At 42.1% G+C, this 23,955-nt stretch overlaps 1 long non-coding RNA gene across 1 annotated transcript in view; it reads right to left on the bottom strand.

Annotated features, from left to right (window-relative positions):
- LOC309609057 overlaps window positions 1–23,955 on the bottom strand; it is an 89,389-nt gene continuing 65,434 nt past the window's right edge. Inside the window, exon 3 of the long non-coding RNA XR_014233235.1 lies at window positions 1–23,597. This is a non-coding gene — a long non-coding RNA (uncharacterized lncRNA). The remainder of the gene's footprint in view (window positions 23,598–23,955) is intronic.

Raw genomic sequence — 23,955 nt, 5'->3', positions numbered from 1 at the left:
ATCTAACTTTTTGGGTACCTATTCTGTGCTGGGAAATATATTTATGTGCTTTGCATAAATTGTTCATTTAATTCTTGCAGTATCCTATGAGGGGGACTGAGGCCCAGGGATACTAAATCATTTGCTCAAGGTCACACAGTTGGTGAACTGTGGAGCTGGGATTAAATTTAGGCAATCTGGTTGAAGGCTCGCTCTTAATTTTTAGGTCTTCATGTACCTATGTCCTTTATATCTGTATCTATATCTATCTATATCTATCTATATATAATTAAATTAAGTGTTTGTGAAGCTTGGTATAGTGCCTGATACATGGAGGGAGCTAGCATCAGCAGTACTCTATATAGCTAGCTATGTCTATGATGGTGTTTATTCTCTAGCCATAGGTACCATAGCATGGTGGTTTAAGGAATGGACTTGGGAGCCAGAGCTACCTGAGTTCCAATGCCAGCTCTCCGGCTAATTATATATGTGTTCTTGGGTGAATTCCCTCAGTGCCCTCATCTTAAATTGCCTGTGTGGTTATTGCAATGATTAAGAAGGACAGTGTCCACACTCATGTAAGTGTGGGCCAGCATTACTGTCATAATCAGCGCTAATCCCAAAGTGTGGGAAGCAAGCTTCTAAAAGCAGGTCAAACAGATGCTCCTTCAGTGACCAGTGCAACTAGGGGGCAACTGGCTGGTTGTTTGATCTCGGGGGGGGGGGGGTGGGGGGGATTTCACACACGCTCTGGCTCAAATTTGAAATAAAGGTGAATAAGTCATTTCAGTCCCCTCGACCCCCACCACTCCGTGGGAAAGAGATGTGTCAGGCCAGCCATGCAGGTCACTGGGTACAGATGCCCCCAGCCTTTGAAGACCTGAGCCAATGGAGGTTGAAAGGACGGGTGCCCCACTGGGCAGCAGTTCAGCTAAAAGTTCATGTTGCTGCACATTTGAGAACTTCCTGACCAGGCGCCCCGGTGTCAAAGGGATCTGAACCTCTCCTTGTCTCCAGCCCTGATATGGAATTGTGAGCAATTGCTTGCATGTACAAGACAGCACAAGGCATCAATGGGCTGATTATGTCAAGGCATCTGAAGACAAAGCAAAATGGAACTTCAAAAGACTTAGGAAGACCCAAATCCCCTAGCAAGTTCAGTTGTTGCTCAAATTCCCACACTGGGCTCACATTTTGGCTTTGAAATTGCAGCTCAGATGGCAAATAAAATTCTTTAATGTATTTAAACTCTTGAGGAAACTGTTTCATCCTCTAACTCTTCCTGGAAAAGGTATTTAACTTTCTCGTGGAGAAGGTCTCTCTTTTGAATGCCACTTCTACATTTACATTACAGCATTTAGTTGCTTTCATACGTACATGTGTGCATATTTATACACATATATTTTTCCCCTCTAAAATGGAAGGAAGGGGTGGGGGATTAGAAACCTTAACACATCTATTTTTTATTATATAGAGGATTGCATGTTTATTGGACTTTGAAAAGGAAATACTTTCTAGCTATTTAGCTTGGCAAGTCTAGAAAAAAGGGTGCACAGACTCTTCTGAAAGGATTTTTTAAGGAAGGAAAGGATTTTGTGAAGTAGGTTCTAATAAAGGCACTTAGGGAAATATAACTTGATCTAAAATATATTCTTAAACATATCCTCCCTGCCTGTTTATTCTTTTAAAAAATTTATAATGTATTTCATTTGTACACATAGAGATATGCAATTCACTGTTTGGGGGATGAGATCAAGAGGCTGTTCTGAAGTGAAACAGGTTTTTTAAAAAAACTTTTATTGTAAAATAAAACACAGATACAGAAACCCATACAAAACAAACATAGGGCTTAGTGAATTATAGGGCTAACACTCACTCAGATCAAGAAATAGAAAATTTCCAGATATTCCAGAAGCCCTTCACATGTGTCCCCTTCCTCTTTCCAAAAATAACCACTATCTTGACTTTTAATCACTTCCCTATGTTTCTTTATGATTTTGTTACCCAAATGTACATTCTTAGCACTATAGTTTATTCTCACTCACTCTCAAAAATTTAACAAGTTTTAACCTTTCTTTGAAACTGTTGGTTTTCCCTTTATCCCTTCCTTTTGTTTATAATTTATTTGTTAAAAATCCCTGGTGGTTAGACCTATGGAATTTCCCTCTTCTCTGAATTTTGCTGATTGTGTATTCATGGTCCCATCCAACATGTTTCTCTGTCCTCTGCATTATCTACAAATCAGAAGCTGGATTCAGAGACGGATAAAACTTGAACTCAGTCATTTTGGCAAGACCATAGGAAGTGGCATGTTATTTCTTTAGATAGCATATGTTTGGTTGTCTCTCTTTTTGTAATGTCAACAGCCATGGAGGCTCATTGCCTAGACCCATAAATTAATTGGAGATTGAAAAATGGTGACATTCTAATTCTACATCTCATTTTACTTTTTAGTTGGAATAATTTATAAAGAGATGCTTCTCTCATCTATTATTTGGTTACCCAGTTGCATAGTTTGTATATAAAAGGACAAATGCGTGATTCTTTCCTTTATTTACCTGTTTTAAAGATCATGAATTGGTTCTCTATGATCCTCTAAAAGTGACTGATTTGATTTAAAATATGTGTGTGTGTGTATATATATATATATATATATATATATAATTATGAAATCATTAATTTAAATGCAGTGTATTTAAATGGGTTTAAGTACATTGCATTTCTTATCTTTAAACTCAAGTTGTCCCATTTTTGGCCAGTGGAAATCTCCTAAGATTGGCAGCTGAGTCCTTCTGACATGACCCTATTAGTCTCTGAAAGCATCCTTTCTATTTGGTGGGATAAGAGGGTCTAGGTTCATCTTGCATAGTTCCTACACCAAATTTCAATCAGCTATTTCTCTAAGAAACTATGGTTTCTTATGGTAGGAAATGATACTTGAAGATCACAATCTGGGCACTACAGATGCTTTCTGCAACTAGACAGTCACATTGCTAGACATTTTTGGTGAATGGAATTAGTAAATAAACATGTATTTAAATATAAAATATCTTATAAATTCATAATAGTGTTTCAAATTCAAATTCAGAGTTGCACGATTTTTACTTGATTCCTTCCATACCATGTATGTATGTCCTTTCTTCCATACCAAAAACCTTGGTTCTCAAGGACACAGTGAATGAGAGAATTAAAATATCCCATCATTATTCATTTGCTTTATCCCACAATATAAAATAACACACACAATACTCAAAATAACAATACTAATACTGCCACTACCAATTAACTAAAAATCGTTTTTAAAAAATTGGAGCTTCCCTTTTACTTAGGATTTAGAAAGCCACAAGAGAACATCAAAACCATAGAACTTATGAAATCTTATTCTCTTTAGTCCATCAGAGATCTGAGGTCTCAACACAACAGAAAAAAAAAAAGAATTCCAAAGATTGACAAATCCCTCTGAGAAGATGTGGGACACACATGTTTTACCTTTGGCAGAATGTGGGAGGAAGAAGTGGTAGCCATAAAAGTGGGTAAGAACAACTAAAATTTTAACAACTTCTTACATATTAAGTGTGGGCTATTGTGACAGTGTAGGAGTCCCAGACACAAGGGAGCCCACACATACTCAACAGCTCTTTCCCATGGGCCTTCACTGAGTGCTTATGAAAAAGATCGAGGGCAGGAAAGGAGACCTGAGAGTGTTCTCCTCTACAGTGAGGGTAAACAGGCTTTGTCAAAGTTTGAAGGTAGAGCGGGACTTCTTGGAGTAGCCCATCCAACATTCTGAGCCCTCATTAGTGCCTGGTGGTGATTGGCTGCCACTGAGAGACAAACAGAAAGCTCTCCTGTGAGTCCTTCTCCCCTACTTCAAGGCAAAGGTTGCCTGCAACAGGAGAAGAGGTAGAAAACAAGCCCTCATTGGCTGTACTGAAATTAGGAAGACCTCTCTGCTGCTGGAGAAGGAGCAAGAAGCTCACTCTCATCCCAGACCCTCTGCCATCACAAGGCAGAGTTTGAATGCAACATGGCAGGGTGGGGGTGGATGTGCTGCAGGAATACTGAAAAAGTTTAAACTTAAAAAAAAAAAGTTTTTTAGGCCATTTACATTTAATGTAATTATTAAAATCATTGAATCTAAACTTACTATTTTAAATGTTATTCTATGTATTCTGCTATAAAATATGGCCCCAAATTCTGAAGGTAATAGAATTCTCTTTTCTTGTTAAGTTGTTAGTTGTTTTTGCCTGGATGCCTAAGGGATTTCATTCTTTTTCTTTTAAATCTAGTAATATTTCTTGTTATTGCTCGGTCTGTGTTAATATTTGCAGGTACACAATATGCTCTTTCAATATGAAGTTTCAAATGTTTAATTTCAGAAAAGTTTCTTGAATTAGTTTTTAGAATTTGTTCTGTTCCCTTGTTTTAATTTTCTTCTCAGGGGACTCTAATTACTTATATATTGGATCTTCTTTACTATCTTCAAAATTACACACATATATAAAATATATATATTATATATGTAATAATATATATAGATAAAAAGTATTCTCTTGACTGCTTTTCAGCTCATTTATTTTTGATTTAAAAAAATGTTTCTCCTTTCACCTCTATTTCTCTTAAAGCATCATTTGTTGTGTTTATTTGTTCTGTGCTCCTTATAGTTTAGACCTCATTTCTAAAATGATTTATTCTTTCATTTTAAATTATTTCTTCAGTTCGGTTTCTGAGTTTTTTTCTAGTTATGATTTATTTTGTTCTTTCATATCTCATATCACTTTCTTAATGTCTTTTAGTCATTTTGAAATAATAAATTGAAATTTTGATCAGTTTTATGGACATGTCTTTCTGGCATGGTTTCATTTTCCATAGGGATATTGCATATGTCCTTGTCTCCTTTTTCTTAACTTTTTATGGAACTTGACCTCCATAGTTTCCTACTGCTCATTTTTTTTTTTAAACATCTTTATTGGAGTATAATTGCTTTACAGTGTTGTGTTAGTTTCGGCTTTATATCACAGTGAATCAGTTATACATATGTTCCCATTCTACTGCTCATTTTTATGTGAAATTGGTTTCTGCTAATTTTTAGAAGAAGATGACTTTCTTCAGATAACATATTGAACTTCATAGAGCTCACTCTTCTGTGGTTTTTATGTAGTGTTAAAAACATAAAGGTTTTCTTCCTAAAATTTCCTGTTTTTTTTCCCTTTCTCCTCTACTTTTATCTGAACCTTCTCTTTCCTCATCCCTATTGTCTCTGACCTGCTAAATTTGATTCCACTCCTACCATTTTTTTTCTTAGTGTGGGGTCTTATTCTGAAAAGGAGAAAAGGCTGTCAGTTTCAAGATTTCATAGGGGCTAGACTGCCCCAGGATTTTCCATTCTTACTGTGACCTCAACCTTTTTCCAGTGAGCAAAATCCTACTGGAATCTCTGTTTTAGCTGCTGTTCTCAAATTACCTCTCTGTGCTTCTCGGTGAATACCTGTCGGCTATTTGGGGTCTGCTCTCAGGTCCTTCAGTCATTCTCTTGCTTCCTTTGCTCTTCCAGCACAGATGTTGAGACAATGCAAATCTTATGGTTACTGGCATTTTTCCATCACCCACTATAGTTGCAGGTTTGAGGATAAACTTTGTCACCCAGTTATGTTTGCAAATGCAGCCCATGGGTTTTGGTTCTTGTGTCTAGCTGCTTTGTGGAAATTTGAGATCTGAAAACTATATTTCCACTGCCACCACCTTTTTGTTAGAATTTCTTGCCTATTTATTCTTAAATAGCTGCTGAATAATTCCCTGAGAAACTTGTCTTTATTGAACATGTTTGATTGGATTACAAGGTCCTCTTTTTCCAACTAGTTCATGCTTCTGCGGGGATTCATTCATTCATTAAACTTTTCCGTGAGCATCTATCACTGTGCACTAGGCACTGGGGATGCAAAACTGAACATGACAAATTGAGATCTCAGTCTAGGGCTATAAAATAATGATCTGCTTGAAGGAAGGACCAAAGAAAGGAAGCCTTGGGTTATCACAGACCTATAGGCCTGGCTTTTCTGTGTAGTACAGAACAGGCTCTTACATTCTTCTTTTACTTATTTGTTTACCACCACCATTATCTTTACAATAATAATGTACATGTGCAGAGAAGTAATCAGCACAAAATGTGCTTTCATAGTCTTTCATTTGATCTCCACACTAGCCCTAGGACACAGTATTATTATAAGTGAGGAAAGAGAGGTTCAAAGAGAAGAACTGACTTCTCCAGGGCCATCCCTTTCAATAAGTGACAGAGCCAGGACATAAACTTTGGTGAGTCTGATTCCAAAGTTCTTCTTCTTTGCTCCATAGCCTGATATCTCTGTTGTTTTTCAGGGTTAGTTTGGGGAGATATGCAGTAGGCCTCAGCTCACAAAAGCTTTTATGAAGTTCATGATGACAGACACTGGGAATTGGCTAATCTAACACCCATCTCTATCTCCTTCTCTCTTGTCTACCTCCACTACAGAGGTTGGAATAGGAAAACCTCACTTTCCCAGTCTCCCGTGCAGATAGAGGTGGCCCTATGACACCACAAGGTGTAAGTCTTTTCAGTGCTTCTGGGAAGTGTCTTGCTTTTCTGGACACATGTACATGTGGCTGGTTCTACTTCCTCACCCCTACCTCTTCAAGTGGATGTGGACTTGATGTCTGGTGTCAGGGCAGCCATCTTACAACCATGAGGAAAATAAAAGAATCATAGAGATACTGTCCCTGAACCAAGGTTGCTGTTTGAGAAAATATGAAACTAATGACAAAATACCCCTCTACGTGTTCAATCCACCATTGGTTAAGTATTTGGATATCAACAACCAGAAGTGTTCTTGATACACTTATCTTTGATATAAATAAGGACATCACAGACTTTTAAAATTTTCCTCATTTTAAGCAGTAGGAAGTAGTTAAAAGCATTATCTTAACTATAAAAAGTGATGCAGATACAACTGGAGCTAGAGTTCTACTTTTGATGGAGACACTTTTTTAAAATCCTGCAATGTTTAACTTTATATTGAGCCTCGCTCAAGGCAGACTAGCGGCTACTGTATTCGAGGAGGCAACATGCATGCGGTTTCTGTTTACTAAAGCATTAGCAGAAACATATACTGAAATATATACCACCATATAATAGGTCCCAGATGTGTTATTATGTTTTTCTAAAGAGAAAAAAAAGATAGTTGGAGAATAAGTAACCAAAAAGCATTTTATGTCAATTTGATTGGGCTTGGTGGTAACTCAGCAGAGTGGAAACAAACCAAACCTGGAGTGAAAATGCACTGGGATTAAGATCTGGGTTACTCTGTTTAAATTCAACAATCGGTCACTGAGTCTTCCTGAGAGCCAGATTACCTGTGTTATCACCTCTCAAGAAATCTTATGGCTTTCTGGTTCATCTCAATTTTAATGACAATTAAAAGAAGGTTAATGGACTGAGGGGTCTCTGGCCACAGAGAAGCGAAACTGGGATTCAATTCTGGCCTATTTTCCTCTGAAGTCCACATGATTGCTGCTTTCAAATATTTCAAAAGCAATTATGCTGTCTGTAAACTGAAGGGGAAAAAAGCATTATTTTTAAAAAGCAAAGACTCTTCTGTAGAAGGGAGAAAGCTTTTTCTGGATGGCTCCAGTAAGTGGACCAATGACATTTGGTAAATGGACATCACCAAAAGGCAGGTTTTGACTCTACCATCATCATCCAGAAAATCTCTATTTCCTGCCAGCTGTGCACTGGACAACATGGCAGGTGTGTCTCTAGATGATGTAAATAAAAATAAGATTCTTACCTATCCTGTAAGGAAACAAAACTCTCACGGGGGAACTAGAATACATATAGGTCAAGTGATTACACATCTATCTTTGTTTGGGGCCATGTTCTGAATGACTGAGGTTGCCAGGTAGTCCTTTTCTACATAATGGAGTGAGCAGAGAGAAAGGCAGTGTCCAGCCAGAGTTATCCCATTAACCATCCCTCAAACTCTGCCACAGTAGATGGTGTGGATTATGAGCCATAAGAGCATGCCTGTGGGGCGGCCACAACAGGTTACCAGATAACCTCCAGGCCTGCTGCGGTCTTCCACATACCAGACAGAGGCAGATATATACGTGCTTTATTGCTTGGACAACTTTCTCTTTACAGAGATTCTTGCAGGCCTCTTTGGATTTGGGATGTGAGTGTTACCCATCCTATGGACTTTGCTCCTGGGTCCTGTAAAAGGACGTGTTGAATAGGTAGCATAATAGATATTCCACGACTGCTCTGTATTTTAAGGCAAGAGAGTAGCTGCTGGCAGACTCTCCAGGTGTTGGACTGTGGTTAGTGCTTAAAATGTAATGCAAGTTGATACCCTCCCTGTACTCCACACCTGGAATAGCTAGATCCCACTAAGAAACCCCAGCAGCTAGAACGTTACTCCTTTACTCTCCATGAAATATTTAAAACACCCCATATAGCTCTTGGAAGGCTTGAAGAGCCTTGAAGGAGTAGATGGAAGGAGGCTATAAATCACTTTCACCTGGATGGGCTTGGGCCCAAGACATCCTAAATTTTCAGCAACACCGGGATGGAGGAGACTAGAGGAAAATCCACCCCATAAATCCAGTGTGGAGTGGGGCTACTAATCCTACTACGAAAGGCCGACCTCTGGGGGATACTCAGGACTTGCGGATTACTACATAATGATCTCATCCAAGTTCTGGGGCTGTCATTGTGGATATCGCCCAACAGAAGGGTGAGGAAGTTGAAGTAAATCCCTGTTCTTTACTCAAGAGCCAGAGAGATGGGGCCTGAGACTCTCCACCTGAAATTATACTGAAAGACACTTACCAGAAGTGGGACCATCAAAGCAGAATCCAGCCCCCAGGGAAGGGGAGAGTAAGACAGCTGAGCAGAGCCCCTGTGGAGGCCGCTGGGTAGCTGGAAACTAAGTAGCACAGAGGCTCAGTTTTAGTGAGGGTGTTTTGTTTTTTTTAAATTATTGGAGTAAAATTGCTTTACAATGCTGTGTTAGTTTCTGCTGTACAGTGAAGTGAATCAGCTATATGTATACCTATAACCCCTCCTTCTTGGACCTCCCTCTCACCCCCCATCCCTCCCATCTAGGTCGTCACAGAGCACCGAGCTGAGCTCCCTGTGCTATACAGCAGGTTTTGATAGAACAGAATCCTGTGGCCTGGGTCCACCTGGGGACCGGGACACACCCTGGAAACAACCAAGGTATTTCTGTAAGGTAAGTGACGAACATGCATGTGTAGCACCTCCCCGGTTACAGGCACTATAAATATATGTCTACTAAGTTGTTCTCCCTCTGTGTTCTAAGCAGTAATTCTGAGCTGCCGTGATTGGTGGGCCAGGCATTGCAACACCTGTGCATCTCTTTAGGTGGATAGTGATTGTCTATCCTCAGTGGAGGTCCTGGAAAATAGGGCAGACACACCACTGTTTCATCCTGTACTGAAGGTGTTACAAAAATGTGAAGCCAGATATGGCCCGAGCCTGGTGAGATGGGGGATCAAACTCCTCATGAGGTTTTCTTGAGTTGGCTCTTGACAGAAGCCTTGGACATCTGTGACAAGATGACAAGAACCTCGGCTCTTTCCAGGGCCTGGTTTTCTGAATGATTTTGCCATATTCCTGTGGATGGGCATGGGAAGGATCACGAACAATAGAGCCTGTGCCACTGCCCCGACCGACCCATGTCCTCCATAATGGCCTCCTCACTGGAATCTGGTCTGCAGACACTCTATAAAAAGCCTTTCTGCTGCATTTCTGGGCTGCAGGAACTACTCTACAGGCTTTATTTCCTACCAACTACTGGGAATCCATCTGTTCAGACTTAATTTTCCTAACTCACTGCCTCATAACCATGTCCTACCTCCCTCTTGGTCCTTTGGGTTGATCTTTCCCTTGGACCAGGGTCCTGGATGTGTGCTTCAGCCGTGCCTTATATGCTGCTCCTTGGCCAGTCTCACCGAAGCCCTGCAACCCACCCTGCCTGGGCTGGGGCTCAGGTCTCACCTGAGCAGGAGAATCCGATTAATGGCACAGCCCCTCCTGGGAGCAAGGCCACTTACGGAACCCAGAGCAAAGTGCTGCATAAGCATCACTTCATGTTATCCCACAGCAATACTACCAAATAAGCTGGGGTCCTTTTTCTCATTTTCAGATGAGGAAAAAAGGCTAAAGTAACCTGCCCAAGGCTATGTGACTATGAAGTAGCACAGCCAGGATTCAAGTTCATGTCTGTGTCAGAAGCTGGCAGGACCCACAGGTAAGGCTTTAGGAACCAGCTGCTCTAAAAGAAGACAATCTGCTTCCATCTCATAAAGACTGATGTTTCTCTTTCTGCTAATTATTGCAGCATGGAGATAAGAGAGAAGGATGGTCTCTCTCGCTTCTGGCTGTCAGAAAGTTTATAATAGATTTTGGGTATTTGTTCTCTATCCTCTGCTTCCTAGACCAAAGGAAATGAAAGGCTCTCCACTGGCTGGTATTTCGGGGTCCTAGACAATCCTTTTTGGCACAGGAACAAAGGTAGGCCGGAGTTAGAACAGAATGTCCTCAGCTCTCTCTATTACACACACACACACACACACACCTCTTGATGTACTTGCTGATTACAGCTGCACACGGGACATGAAAACTTGTCACCCGAGGAACATGGGAACGTCCACTGGACTTCCTTCCTCCGCTGCACGTGTGAGCCTGCTTGCAGAGAGTGCGGGGAGGGGGAGGGAACAGCAGGCTTCCCCCTCTTTGCTGTCCACTCAGCCACAGGCTGGTCTCTGCAGAGGTGAACCAAGGAGCATTCTTACACCCGATGGCACTAACTTATGAGTTGACTTCCTGCTTCCTGGTGCCATTGGCAACCAGCCCACAAGCCCTTCCCATAACCTACAAACATCCTCATAAGATCCTGCAGGGAGATGAAGCAAACTGCTCCTAATGAAGCTCTGTGGTTCCCTTGGATCCTCGCAGTCATTTCTGAAAATTCTGGGGCAGCCCCAAAGTAGAAGCAATCCTAACCGTGAACACAGCTTAGGCCTGCAGCACATGTCTTATGGCCTAGGCGTTGTACCAGGGGGTTATTTTTATAACCTCCAATTTTGCTTCGGGGACCAAGGCTTGAAACTAGCTACTGACTTAGACGAAACGAATTTGCAAGTCTCAGCTGAAATCTGGAAGCAGGTGATCTAACATCTGGAATACCTAACCGCTACAACAAACCAAGTGCTTTCTCATCCTCTTTAAAACCATGTTGTCAGCCTGAAAGAGGAAGAGGAAGCCAACTGAGTTTTGATGATGCTTACAAGTCAATTTCCTGCTTTCGTTCTCAAATAGTTCTGCTGACCTCTTAGGCTGCTAGTTTCAGAAGCTACACTGTAACTATGAACAGTGATAATAATACTTGGTATTATTATTATACTTGGTATAATTATTATTATAACGTTTGGTATTCACATCAGAGCCCCTCCTCAATGACGATCACCATGTGCTTTCGGAATTGCCTGATCCGTTCTCCTGATGCTTGGGTTGGCCTACATATCCGCCACGCTGCAGGTCTTCTCTGCAGTGGCTTGAATTCCCCTTCGCCACATGGCAAGGGAAACCACCTGGTCTGCTCTTTCAGCTTCTCCTTTTCTTATCCTCTCTTATCCTCTGCTCCCTCCACTCGCCCAAGTTCAAAGTCGTGGACAGACAGGCATAGTATAGGAGTTGTGGGGCAGTGATGGAAGGAGGACAGTGTGATCAGGGCAGTAAAGAAGAGAGGGTGCCTTTTCTCCCCCACTTAAGTCCTGATCAAAAGAGTCTTCAGAGTAATCAGGTCCCGATTGTCTGTTTTTAAAATAAGGAACTTGAACTGGAGGGTCTCTGAGGTTCCCACCAGCTCTGAGGAGATCATTCCATCAACATTCCACGACCCACTTTTGGATCATCAAGATGGAAATCTATTGCTTTTCCTCTGTCCCAAACGCTTCCCCCACCAAACCTGCTGTAAAATAAATGCTTCCCCTTCCCAAAACACCATGTTTTTTTCTATCATGAGAAATGGACACAAAAGCCACTTCTGCCATAATTCTACCCTGCTTTAGTCTGGAAATCTCTGGAGATGCTTTTGTTTTCACAATGATTGGGGGAGCCTACTGGCATTAAGGGAGTGGGAGGTCAGGGACCCCCCCGCCCCCAAATCCTGCGAGGGTCAGGGTAGTGCCTGTGCCTGGCATATTCACAGATACTTAACAAGTCTGTGTATGGACTGAGCACAAGCACGCCTGTAATTCCCCTTTCGAAGGCCTCCCTTCTTAGGGAGTCACTTTCAGGTGAGTCACGCGCACACACAAGTAGGGCGATATCCTCACATAGGAAGGACAATCTGGGTGCAAACCCTCATTCTCCGTCTCTAAATTGTAACCTCCTCGGGGGCAGGGACAATGGTCCATATGAGGTCATTAGGGCTGTTCACAAATATTTCCAGGTCTTTTTATTCTGGACATAGGCTAGGATTACATTTTCCTGCCCCTTTGACATTAGCCAGAATCAAATGACTTGCTTTGGCCAATGAAATATGATTGGAGGTGATGTGTGTCATTTCTGGGGGATGCTTAAGAGCCAGTGTGCAAACCACCATGCTTGTTTCCTCGCACCGTGGTGACCATGGATCCTCATAATGAGAGGGGACCTCTGGGTGACTGAGTGGCTGGGTGGGTAGTCTCCCTGCAGAGCCGTGTAGAGCACGGAGACTCTAGTTTCACCGAGGCAGACGGGTAACAGAATGTGAGCAAGGAATAATCGATCGTTTTGTTCAGCTGCTGTGATTTGGAGGTTATTTGTTACCACAATATAAATTGGCTTATGCTGACTGCTATTGTCTAATCTGGATTTTTTGAGGAAGCCCAATAAAAAGTATCCTTACTTCTTTACCTGACATCTGAACAAATTGAGAAATAAGATGAAAAGAAAGGCAGATGGAGGCCAAACTCTTAGCTTTGTTCCTCATTTAATCCAGAGAACACTGGAATGAAGCCATCCTCCCATGAAGGGTGTGATGGTGGGTTGGGTATGCCTGATCAGCCAAGGCTCACAGTTTTATCGGGACATGTGTTCTAGCCCAGTTCGAGGAGGTGGATTAGTTTGCTAGGACTTCTGTAACAAGTACCACAGACTGTGTGGCTTAAAAAAACCAAAAATTCTTTTCTCGCAGATCTGGAGCCCAGAAGTCCAAGATCAAAGGTGTCAGGAGGGTTAGTTTCCTCCGAAGCTTCTCTCCTTGGCTTGTAGATGGCGATCTACCTGTATATTTATCTGGTCTTCCCTCTATGCATGTCTGTATCCTGATCTCCTCTTCTTATAAAGACACCAGTCATAATGAATTAGGGCTCACCTCAATGACCTCATTTAAACTTAGTTACTGCTCTAAAAGCCTCGTCTCCAAATACAGTCACATTCCAAGATACTGGGAGTTAGGATTTCAACATATGATGCTGGGGGTGGGAGGCAGATGTGATTCAGCCCGTTACAGCAGGCTTCTGAGTTGGCAATGCAACTCCAAACAGCCAAAAAGGAGGCGCTGAGACAAGCACGACTCATGAGAGTCTCGACAAGTGCACTAGTCACGTGGCACTCTTTCCAAATTGACTGATCACCGGCCCCTGCAACCTTTCCAAGGGTCACATGGATTGGGTTCACGGGGACATTCAGTAAGACAAATGGTCTCTTTCGTGACTTTTCTTACATTGTACTGGTTTTTTGTATTTTTTTGGTTTGGTTACTACTATTGCGTCATGTTACTCTTTAGCCCATCTGTTTCTTTTCTGCCTACTCCATCCCAACTGTCTGCTCAGCTAGGAAAAAGGCTTTCCCAGTCTCCTGACTACACCCTGCATTGTCCCAGGCCCACAGCAGCTGCCTGATGTGGGTGGCAAGTTGGGCTCTGGGTTTATTTTTGACTTTTGAGTTTCTCACACTGCAAACTGGCCTGAGAAATAAGAACATGGTATAGCAGATCCTGGCAAGGCAAATGGTAGGAGAACCCTTCAGGCACAGGGCTGCCATCTCCCCAGGTTAAACCGAGCCATTGTGAAACCAGCCATTGGTCCCTGTGGTCCTAATGGGTATTGGGCGTGTCTGCCAAGTCCCACTGCCTTTGGGAAGGAAGACTCACATGGGGGAACCAAGCCAAATGTGCATGGCTCTGCCACAAGAAGCCAAAGTGGCCTCTGAAAGATTAATGGGGCACTTGGTTCTCTGTGTCTTAACAAGGGAGACGGGAAAATGCTTTCTGAAAAACAGCAGCGGCTTCTGGCAGAGATTCCAGGGGACGGGGTTGAAGGCTGCAAGATGGCCCCTCCATACATTTTCTTTCTCAATCTTTGCTTTCCTTTTTCCCCCAGTCTCTCACCATCCTGCTTCTCTTGCTTCCTCTTCTCATTTCTTCTTTGGTGTTTTGCCCTCCCCAAATGATTTCTGCCTTTCCTTTCATTTGCCCTGTCATCTTATCTTCTTACTGTCCTCGTTTATCAGGGGTGGGGGGAGAAGGGGGCATTTTGTACGGTGGAAAGACACAGGTTTTGGAATGCAGCCTGGGCTTTCAGCTCAACCCCGCAATTTTCTAAAGTGAGTGCAATGGACATGGATTGTGTATTGTCCCCTCCCTTTGGGGATGGCACTCATAAATGCCACTCCCTGATGAAGGTGATTCTGTCAATCAAGGGGCACCGCCAGCCCACCGCAGCTGTGGGCACATGATCAGAGCATGCAATCCCACTTGACTCAGTGGTTGGTCCAAGGCAACCAAGAAGGGCCAATCAGAATGCTTCTAGGGGTCAATATGTGCTACAAGCTCGAAGGACCACGGAAACCTGTAACTTCTGGGAGTCATCTTCCCTCCCCATAGAAGAGAGGCTTCTGACGGTAAAGCAACACAGAACAAAGCAGGGTCAAAGACAGGGCACAGATGGGGCACCTGAATCCAGGGGAAAAAAAACCTGCATCAACCCTTCCACCTTCCCTGTACTTTTCCATCACATGAGCCACTATGTTTTTTTTTTTTTTTTTTTGCCTTGAGCCAGTCTGAATTTGGTTTCTGTCTCTTATAACCAATGGAGACCTAATGATCACACTGTAACTTTAGGCAACTTATTTAACTTCTTGGAATCTCACCTACAAATGGACTTTTTGACCCTTGTGCCCCCAGTTTAAGTGGGGTGCATCCAAAACAAAATATGCTCACCTATGAAACTCAGCACAGCTTCTTGTAATCATTTCTATAGTAGACTTTTCTCCCACTAGACTGAGAGCGCAGGGATTGTGTCCTATTCATCCAAGTATTTTTAGCACTTACCCTGGGAGTTCAATAGATGTTGATTCACTCCCATTTTCCCTCTTCCTTCTTTTCTTCTTTATAACCTCCTGCTTGTAGCTCTTACTTCTTTTCTTCTGTTTTCTTTCTTTCCTGGGCCAAATTTCCAGCCAATTTCCCCTAGTCCTCCTGCAGTTAAGTTTCCATACCTGATACTTGGTGTACGTGCAAAAATTACTGTCATTAGTAATTGTGTGCCCAAGTGGTGCTGTAAAGAAGGTCTGTTTCATCTGTCCTTGCCAGGGAAGGGGCAACTGGCCAACTGTGCCCACAAGTGGCTAGTTGCTGCAAGTATTGCAAAGCTTTAATAGCTAGAAATAATTGCTAGTGCAAGAATTAGGTCCAGCCAGAGGTAATTTTAGCTTGGTGTTAAAGTGACAGTTCATGAAATTAGTCACACGCAAATTCCCTTTCTTCCCTCGCCGACCCAAGTCTAGCCCTCTTCTTAACAAGGGACATTTCTGATATTGCATTCCTGGAACATTCCCACACAAACAGGCGGTTATCCCAAGGTGAGCATGGCGTCAAACAAACTCCTCTCTCCTCTTTTTCTCCATACCAGTCCCTTCTTCTGGCTTTCCCGTGTGGGTAAATGGCACCAACATTTTCCCAGGCACCAGGATCCCAAGCTGGTGATCATGTTATACTCCTTTCACTTTGTTCCCCAGTCATGAATATTCCATCTCAAATCCATCTCCTCTTTGACTGCCATCACCCTAATGCAGGACCACTTACCTCTCACCTGTGTTAGTTTAGGAGCCCTCTCTTTGCTTCCTTCCTCTCTAGTACCTAATCAGCCTAGCTCTTTACTCACTCTAACACTTTCAGGGGCTCCCCACTGCCAAGTGAATCAAGCAAAACTTTTTCACTGCAGAATTCAAGATGCTCTGCAAAATCACTCAAGCCAAGTCTCTGGCCCCATTTCCACTTTGTTCCAGCCAAACTATTTCACATCCTATTCCCTGCCTGATCTGTTGCTGAATTTGCTCTGCTGCTACTACTGCCTTGAATACCTTTTTCCTTCCTGTTAGAAACCCAACTATTTTCCCAGGACTAATTCAGACTCTGTAGAGATGGACTTCCTTCCAGCCACCTTGACACCATGGAAGGGACAGACCAAGGAGGAGAACATTCTTGCTGGTTTAAGTTGCCCCGTGTTTGGTGAGTTTGATGGCCGGTCCTGTTTCACCAGCTTTAACTCCAGGTGGCATCTTATTGTCTCCAAACGTTAATGTCATCCTCAAAAGATAAGAATTTCCATCCCTGAGAGTCTTCCAGAATAATAGCTACTGATTAGTGAGCACTTCCTCTGTGCCAGGCTAAGCGCTTTCCACAAATTATCTCCCTAACTCCTTGCCATTAGTTTATGAGATAGATGATTGTTACCTTCACTTGACAGCTGAGAAATGAGGCTTAGCGAGGTTAGCCTACCTACTCTGGGGACTGTCACTAACAACAGGTAGTTCTTCAGATTCTAAGGCCCATACTTCCCACTCAAAACGTGCTACAATTATCATACAGAGCAAGGAATGAGAGCAGTTATCATAGCTGCTAACTGCCTGGAGGAATATCTTTGGTCAAAGCTCTTAGCCTCTGAGGATGATCACTTCCCTGAGGAAAACTCATGCCCTTTATATGTTTTGGGTATAAGTCAGTCTCATTACTTATGTGATGATCACATGTCAGACAATCTTGTTTCCAAAAACTATTGTTTGTATTGCTATTTAAACGTGAGATTTATGATCATGCCTAGGGAGTCTCAGTTTTTCCTATACCATCCCTGGCTAAAGAAAATAAACTGAAACATTTTCCTTTTTACAATTTCCCTGGAAACAAGTACCCAGGCTAGTAAGATAGACAATCATCTGCTTATCATTTTAGTGTTTAAACACAATTTCCCCAAATTAATGTGTTTTAGAAAGACCTAGAAATTATTGAAGCCTCTGACTCACGGATGCTTTCAAGTCCTTCAGCCTTTTGGGTCATGTTAGTTTTTAACATAAAATCAAACAGCTTGAGGCCTCAACCTTTGAAAATAACAGAAACTGGCCAGCTGTCTGAAGCTTTCAGGAAAACAAAAAGAAGCTTGAGGAGAAAATCTGAAAGCCTTTGTATATGTTAATTACAGACACTAAGGGTCAAAAACGGGAAAGGGGAACCATGACAGAATGAGAGCAACACTGAACATTAGTCAGGGTGATGCTAGGTTATGCTGCAGTTAACAAACCCCCAGATCTCAGTGACTTTCACATGAAAATGTATTTTGCTCACATAGAGTCCACTGCAAGGCCCATGGTTCTCCAGAGAAACTCCCTTCCAAGTGGTGATCCAGGGAGCCAATATGCTTCTATCTTGAGATTCTACCATCTCAACACATGGCTTCTGGGGTCACTGAGTTGGAGAGAGAGAGAGCCAAAGAGTCATGAAGGAGTTGTTGATACTTCAGCCTCGAAATGATACGTGAGACTTTAGTTTGTGGTCCATTGGCCAGATATAGTCATATGGCTTTGCCCCCAACTTGCAAGGCTGCTTCAAAGTATGGAAGAGCTCATGCATATTAAGTAAGCAATCAGTGCTCTGAAATGAGGCCAGGGCTCAGGTCATTTCCCGTACTTCTTCTTTTTAAAAAAATGTTACTGAAGTACAGTTGACTTACAATGTTGTATTAATTTCTGCTGTACAGCAAAGTGATTCAGTTATACATATATATATTCTTTTTCATATTCTTTTCCATTATGGTTTATCACAGGATATTGATTATAGTTCCCTGTGCTATACAGTAGAACCTTGTTGTTTATCCATCCTATATATAACAGTCGTTTAATGTACTTCTAATCATTTACTAGGCAAGCTCCTAAAACGTATGAATCTTTCATCTTTAGACTCCCGTACTTTCTACAGTAGAAACTGAAGCAGAAGAAAGAGAGAGAAAAGAGGTAGCAAAGGAGAATAGCAATTTACTCTGATTTGAATTTAATCTCTTTAGCAGACAATTTGAAATTTACATTCGTATCTCATTTTAGAGACTTTAATACCACAGAATAGTTTGGCAACCAATGTTCTAGTCCCAATGATGTCATTAACTAATCTGTGACCTTGAACGTCTAACTTTACATCTCTGATTCTCAGTGCTCATCAGTACGTCGGGAATGATGAGTCACGCTTCACTGAGTTACTGTGAAGTTCACGTCACTTGTCTGAAATGCTTAGCAAAGTGCTCGGCTCATAGCAGGTGCTGAAGTGTTTGTTGACTGAATATCCATGAGCAAATTAACTGCTTCCTATTTGATCTAAAAGAAGCTGCTAACATCATGAAATGAAACATAAATGGTGCAAAGGGCATAGGATCATTTTAGTCACTCAGAATGTCATGGTTGGTAAATTCATTCCTGTGGGGGAATGTTTTAAAATAAAGGTAACTCACTCTACTCCACTGAGCTATTATGAAACTCAAAGTAGCTACCAGTGAGAAGGCTGTGTAAACTGTAAAGTGCCATGTAAATGTAAAGTATTGGTATTAATAATATCATGACCAGGACTGGCTTTGTAGGTGTGTGACCTGTGCTGTAGCCATACACATCCCCACATGTAGAAGAGTCTCACACTTGGTTTAACAACCTTCGGTCACCACTTTGAAATTTTTAATAATTTTTGAACAAGGGCCCCCCATTTTCACTTTATCCTGGGTCCCACAAATTACGAAGCTGATCCTGGTTGTGACTCAAAATGTTGCTTCTTTTTGTCAAAAGAAGGGAGTTAGGGTTAGAGATGCTTCTTCTGGTCCTTTGCAGCCCTAAAATTATGTGATTCTAAAAAGTATTCCAAATGTACCATTTTTATTTTTGTGGTTTTTTTTAAACTCTACCATTCTTCTATTTCGAATCCAACATTTTTTAACGTATCCGTTATTTCTCACAAGCTCTCAGTCGTTTAGTCCCCACTCCTGTGAAGCCCTGGGAAAAAGTTTCATTTTCCCCCCTAGATTCAGTCTACTTAGCGAAAATCCTTAGAGACAATTCCGACTTTGTGTTTTTATGAGGCCTCTTTCAAAATATGTCGTGTGCACACTTCATGGTCTGGATTCTAGACTGAAGACTGGTATTGGTATTGAGTAATATGTTTCATGCTTTTGCCAAAGAACATATTTTTCAACCACCTACACTGGAAAGAGAACTTTGGAGTCATATTGCTCTGCTTCCGAACCGGGGAAGCTGAGATGTAGCAGAACATGTAGGAGACGTGGCGTTTCTAGATTTCTGTTCGCGTTCTTGTTCATCAATTACTGTGTATGTGAGCCAAACCAAGTGGCTTAAATCTCTCTGGGCCTTAGTTTCCTCATCTGTAAAGTGGGATGACAGAGGACAGGGACAGGTAGTATCTATTTCATAGGATTCTGAGGCGAAGATATGAAAATAATGTTCTTGAAATGAGTTTTAAGTTGTGATGTATCCACCGAAGGGACTAACATGTTATAGAGTTGTTTCCATTATAAAGAACTTCATCCCATGAATGACTTCATCAACCATGATAACCTAAAGAACTAAAATGACCCCCTGCACTATTTCTCTTTAATATCATGGTGCTTAGCTCCACAGATTTCCCTGTGTTAAGTAGAAAACAGGTTATTTTGTTGATGGAGATTCCTTTAACAAATATCTTTTGAGCATCCACTGGGAGCTCAGCACTTTGCTAAGCACACACCAAGAATTCTGATATTAGCTCACAATCTAATATATCCTCAAAACCAAAACTACATAGCATTATACACTTGATCATAAATATTCCATTGGCAAATACTTAATGCATATCCACTATATGCCAGGTCTATACTATGTAGATTTTTAAAGGAGAGCTAGGAGGTGCTATGGGGATTATAGCAAAGAGATCAAGCAAGTCTTTTTTTTTTTTTTAATGTGAAAAGGAGGGGAAAGAAAGTTGATGTAAAAACTGAAAGCAGAAATCCTCAGGGAATTAATAGCAAAATACCATGATGGGCCATCCCAGTTAAGAAGAGTTACCCTTGGGCCAGGGGTGGGATGAGTAGGCAAGAGAAGTAAAATATTAAATATTAAAATAAAGTAAGAATTTATGTGCTGCTAGTGTACAATCAAGTAAGATTTATAACTGTTTCCAAAGAATCTCAAAAAGAAGAGAGTAAAGGGACCTAGAATAGAAGAAACCTGAGGCAGATTAAAGGAGGAAACAGGGTTGGGGGCAGAGGGGTAGAGAGAGAGTGAGGCAGCAAGATGCAGAAAGACTTGGCACCAAGAAGAGTCCACTGGGACGCTCCCAATGGCAGGAATGGCTGTTGCTTCCAGCTGTGACAACTGTGCATTGCACGACTCTAGGAAGAGGTTATCAACCTCCGGTTCATATAGTTATAAAACAATTTCTCAGCAGATGGTAATAAAAGTCTCAAGGAAAAGGAGCTTGTTTTTCTAATTTACACATCATCTGGACCAGCAGGAACATGCTGGCTGGGGGTATTTTGAAAAGAGCTGTTCGATTTTTATTGCTTCTGGGAATACAGTCCTTACTCTTGGGCATCGCCTCCAAATATTCATTTAAATTATACTATACAGAATCTCCTTGTATGGACGGGATTTTGAAAAACTCAAGGGAAAAGGTCAGTTGGTGGTGGTGGTTACAGAGGAACAGCTAGGCAGGGAGATATTGGCAAGAGGTCAGGAACTCAGCAGAAGCCCCAAGTCACCAGGTTTGTTTTGCCCCAAGGCACGCACAGCGAGCCAAAACACTGAGACGCCAGGTTTGCAGCAAAGAGAGGGCTTATTTGAAAGGCAGCTAAGCAAGGAAATGGAGAGAACAAATCTCAGATCCGCCTCTGAGAAGGCAAGGGACTCAGGTATTTGTGGGATAATGAATAAAGAAGCAGGGTGGCCTGAGGCGTGGGGAGCATGGGGAAAGGTGACTGGAAAAAAGGTGCACTGATTGTAGTTCTGGGCAGGTGTAACTCAGCTACAGGCCTCCTCATCTTCTGAGGGTGGAGTTTTTGGTCCTCTCATTCCCAGAGGTCACCCAGCGGACACTCGTGCATGCCCAGTTGAAACACTGGTGGTCCTATCCAGTCTTAACTATCCACTCTTAACCTGCTCGGCTCGAACTAGGCTCAGCTGACTCCAAGTTCCTAGAAAACAACTTGGGCAAATATCTTACTGTTAAGGGTACGTGACGCGTGGAAGATGTGCAAGTCTTAGAACGACCTTGATTAGTGAAGGTAGGTGAAATGAACTTAACCCACTGTCGCACTAACCATGTTAAATGTGTCTTTCAGATGAAATCTCCTCCTGCCCAACAGATACTCAAGCCATTCTGTTGGTCATTCATCTTTAAAAGCACACACAAAAATGGGGCTACTGGCTTTTAAGCTCTACCTGCCGGGTATGGTCTGATGGGCAGATTTCTGGATAATGCTGCCAAGAAACTTGGAACCATCTCTCTTCCTCCTGAACCTATGTGACTTTAGGAAAAATCCCTTCACCTTCCTGAACTTCAGGTAAACACACCTGTCTTGCCTCTCCCGTCAGTTGTGATTAAAACAAAACAAAGCAACAGAAGGACAGCACCAGAAGTCTCCTTGGATGTAAGCAAGGGCTGTAGAAATGGAGGAAGTTATTCATGCAATGGTCCATGTTCTTGTCCCTGAACTCTGGGGGACCACACGCAGAACTGTAAGTGACCCTGGGCTAGGCCATTGTTTGCTGCAGGGGGAAGACGCAGGCTGATCTAAATGGTTTCAGCTGCTGGGAAGTGGTGCTCACTGGGCCCGGGAGATGTCCTAGCGTTCCACAGCAAAGGCTCTCATTTTACTTGAAAGCACAGATTTCTCCGCCCCTCACCACCCCCAGAATTGGTAATCTAGATGAGAAACGGCATCACTTTTTCCTGAGATTGTCAAACTTTTGCAGCTAATTATCAGTTGGAGTCAGTGTAACAAAACCTGCGTTTCTATGCTGGGTTTTATTAAAATACCTCTGCTATCAGCAGGCGCTGTGGCAAACTTGCTGCTAGTACATGCAGTGGGGTTTTTCTTCTCCCTGTGAGGAAAGCTCCAGCAGGTTTTATACATCAGTGCTATTAACTGGAATGGCAGAGACTTACTGTAAGCGCTATCACTTCCGCTTTTAAGAAACAATGAACTATTTCCTGGCTTTTCAATTATGAAAGCTTTGGGAGGCTATGAAGGAAAAATGTAATGTATAATAAATATACTAAGGAACAAGCATGATTAATGGCAGTTTAGAAGGTTCTTTTAAGCTGATGCTTTATAGCCCAGGAATCTGCATTTACTGGCATCCTCTGAAAACCTAGCTTCCATGAATACAATGAATATTCAGAATCCAGAAAGCCCCTAAAAAACTCACTTTGAACTCTATGTACTTGGCTCAAGACTGAAATCTTCCTTGAAGGAAAGGCTGAAAGACTGAATGCCCTCAGTATCCTTTTATCATTTGCATTGGAAACTGCTGTGAGGACAAGGGGACAGGCCTGCCTAGGGTTCGGCTTCCCCCTGCAGGTGATTTGCTAGGGATGGAGGTGTGGGGGGAGGAGAGGGAGGGAGGGAACACAGCCTAAATCCTAGTACTTTCTTAGGTCTTCTGAGCCTCTCAACATAGAAAATTCTAGACAAGGTCATCAGACCTGAACATATCCCCCACATCACTCTCATTTGTACTCACCCCTCTCTCCTCCCATCCCTGGCCACAGAGAACTAGGTTTCCCTTCTCTCCGACCCTGTGCTTTCCTCAGTTTTTCCAATATGGTACTTCACTGCATTCTCAGCTGTATCTGCATCTCAATCACTCTGGCTTCTTGTCTCCACAGACACGTTCACGTCCCCTTCACTGTAAGGGTGATTCCTTCTCTTTTCATCACAGCCGAATGCCAAAAACATGCTGCCCACACGCTCTTAACCCGTCACCATTGCAATCTGGTTTCTTCCACCACCTCTCTCCCTGAGATTTCTAAGAATCACCACATATCTTTCTAAAAACCTCTCTTCAATAATTATTGTAATTTACCTTTCTGCTGCCTGTGATTATTTTCACACTGACCTTCTTTCTTTCTACCAGTTGTATGATGATGGTTTTTCCTTCTCCTGCTACTTCCAATTGCTCTTTTTCCAATGCCAGCAATTCAAATTGTCCTTTGAATGCAGGATCATCACAGAATACCAACCTCACTTTTCTGTAATATGAGTTTCTTCATCTGTAAAGAGAGGGTGATGTTGGGAATGTGAAATGATGCAGCCACTTTGGAGTTACCATTTAACCCAAAATTTCCACTCCTACTATTTACTCATATACCCAAGGGAAATAAAAACAGATGTGAACACAAAATCTTGTATACAATTGTTCACAGCAACATGGTTCGTAATAGCTAAAAGGTGGAGACAACACAAATGCCATCAACTGAAGAATGAATAAACAAAGTGTGATATATCCATACAATGGAATATTACTCAGTGATAAAAAGAAATGCAGTACTAGTACATGCTATAGCTAAATGAACTTAAAAACGTACTACAGCACGAATGAACTTTGAAAACGTGCTATAGCATGAATGA

Source organism: Balaenoptera borealis, assembly GCF_965194805.1.
Source record: "Balaenoptera borealis genome assembly, chromosome: 13".
NCBI lineage: Eukaryota > Metazoa > Chordata > Mammalia > Artiodactyla > Balaenopteridae > Balaenoptera > Balaenoptera borealis.
Note: the sequence above shows the minus strand (reverse complement) of the source record. Positions and strands in the feature narration are given on the sequence as shown.